Here is a 2,520-nt window from a genome sequence, read left to right as displayed (position 1 = left end):
GAGAGCTTATGCAGGGGAATGCCTCTTTTTAAAACCATCAGATCTCATGAGACTTATTCACTATTACAAGAACAGCATGGGAAAGATTTGCCCCCATGATTAAATTACCTCCCACCAAGTCCTTCCGACAACACATGGGAATTCAAAATGAGATTTGGTTGGGGACACAGTCAAATCATATCAAGCATGGAATGTTTTTCTATTTCTTTGTGTCATCTCCAATTTCTTTGAGTAGTGTTCTGTAGTTCTTCTTGTAGCGATCTTTCACCTCCCTAATTAGTTGTATTTCTAGTATTGTATTCTTTTTGTGGCAATTGTGAATGAGATTGGGTTCCTGATTTGGCTATTGGCTTAACTGTTGTTGGTTTATAGGAATGCTAATGATTTTTGCACATTGATTTTGTATTTTGAGACTTTGCTGAAGTTGTTTATCAGCTTAAGAAGCTTTTGAGCTGAGACTATGGGGCTTTCTAGATAAAGACAATGTCCTTTGCAAGCAGAGATAGTTTGACTCCCTCTCTTTCTATTTGAATCCCCTTTATTTCTTTCTCTTGCCTGATTATTCTGGCCAGGACATCCAGTGCTATTTTGAATAAAAGTGGTGAGAGAGGACATCCTTGTCATGTGCTAGTTTTTCAAAAGAATACTTCCAACTTATTCTTATTTAGCAAGATGTCTGTAGCGTTGTTATAAATAGCTCTTATTATTAGGTTGGCACTATTAAAGATAATGTCAAAAACTGCAATTACTTTTGCACCAATCTAAAGATTTTGAGATATGTTCCTTTAATACCCAGCTTTTTTGAGAGTTTTTAGCATGAATGGCTGTTGAATGTTATCAAAAGCCTTCTCTGCATCTATTGAGATAATCACATGATTTTTGTGTTTAGTTCTGTTTATTTGATGAATCACATTAATGGATTTGTATATGTTGAATCAACCTTGAATCTCAGGGATAAAGCTTACTTGATCATGGTGGATACGTTTTTGATGTGATTTCGTTTGCCAGTATTTTGTTGAGGATTTTTGCATTTATGTTCATCAAAGAAATCGGCCTGAAGTTTTCTTTGTTTATTGTGTCTCTGCTAGGTTTTGGTATCAGGATAATGCTGGTTTCATAGAATGAGTTAGGGAGAAGTTCCTTCTCCTCAGTTTTTGAAGTAATTCTAGGAGGAGTGGTATCAGCTCTTTGTACATCTGGTGGAACTCAGCTTTGAATCCTTCTGGTCCTGGGCTTTTGGAGGTTCTTAAGCTTTTTATTACTAACTGAATTTCAGAGCTTGTATTGGTCTGTTCAGGGATTCAATTTCTTCCTGATTCTGTCTTGGAAGGGTATACGTGTCCAGGAATTTCTTCATTTTTTCTAGATTTTCTAGTTTATGGGCATAGAGGTGCTCATAATATTCTCTGATAACTGTATTTCTGGCAGGGAGGTCAGTGGTAATATCCCCCTTGTCATTTCTGATTGTGTTCTTTTGAATCTTTTCTCTTTTCTTTTTTTTAGATGGGGGGCACAGACAGCAAGTTTATTTGGTGAATGCTGATGGCAAACATCATCCAAGAGAGACAAGATGGGAAAGGTGCTATGACAAGAGTGTCTAGGGAGACTTCAGGATACATAAAAAATCCAACACAGGGAAAATCATGGGCTCTTTGGAGACTGGGAAGGTCCTCAGCCATTCGGCACCATGCAGATGAGCTTGTCATAGTTAATATAACCATTGTTGTCCTCGTGCCCTGTCACCAGTATCTCTACTTTTTCCTCTGTCATCTTCTCACCCAGTGTGACAAGAACATGTTAGATTTCAGCACCCATGACAGTGCCATTTCCTTCCTTGTCAAAAACCGAAGTCCTTTGACATAATCCTCATAGATGCCCTGGTCCTTGTTTTTGGCCACCACCATCTACAGCATGGGCAGAAAGTGCTGAAAGTTTAGCACCTTCATATTCATTTCATCACTCTTGGGGTTCCCCAGGACTTTGGGCACCTCAGTGTTGGTGAAGTTCTGGCCCAGGGCCCTCATCATGTTCCCAAACTGGCTGTACAGGAGCTTGCCATCACCTGTTCAAACAGCTGGAAAGCCTCCTTGAACTCTGCAGTGTGGTCCTCAGTGAAGTCACACATCTTGACTGCTCCTCCTTTCTTTTTATTAGTCTAGCTGGTGTTATTAGTCTATCTCTTATTAATTTTTTTTAAAAATAAGAAAACAGCCCACAGATGTGTTGATGTTTTGAAGGGTTTTTCATGTCTCTATCTCCTTCAGTTCAACTCTTATCTTTGTTATTTCTTATCTTCTGGTAGCTTTGGGGTTTGCTTGCTTTTGGTTCTCTCATTCTTTTAGTTGTGATATTAGGTTGCTGATGAGATTTTTCCAGCTTTTTAATGTGGGCATTTAGTGCTATAAATTTCCCTCTTAACACTGTCTTAACTGTGTCCCAGAGATTCTGGTACATTGTATCTTTATTCTCATTAGTTTCAAAGAACTTCTTGACTTCTGCTTTAATTTTGTTATTTACCAA

General features: G+C 38.4%; 1 pseudogene; it reads right to left on the bottom strand.

The window, feature by feature from the left end:
- Positions 1–1,671: 1,671 nt before the first annotated feature.
- On the bottom strand, positions 1,672–2,125 carry LOC100425593 (myosin light polypeptide 6 pseudogene; annotated as a pseudogene).
- Positions 2,126–2,520: the final 395 nt, after the last annotated feature.

Source organism: Macaca mulatta, chromosome 9 (genome assembly GCF_049350105.2).
Source record: "Macaca mulatta isolate MMU2019108-1 chromosome 9, T2T-MMU8v2.0, whole genome shotgun sequence".
NCBI classification, from domain to species: Eukaryota; Metazoa; Chordata; class Mammalia; order Primates; family Cercopithecidae; genus Macaca; species Macaca mulatta.
The sequence above is the reverse complement of the archived record's forward strand: the minus strand, read 5'-3'. Positions and strand labels throughout refer to the sequence as shown.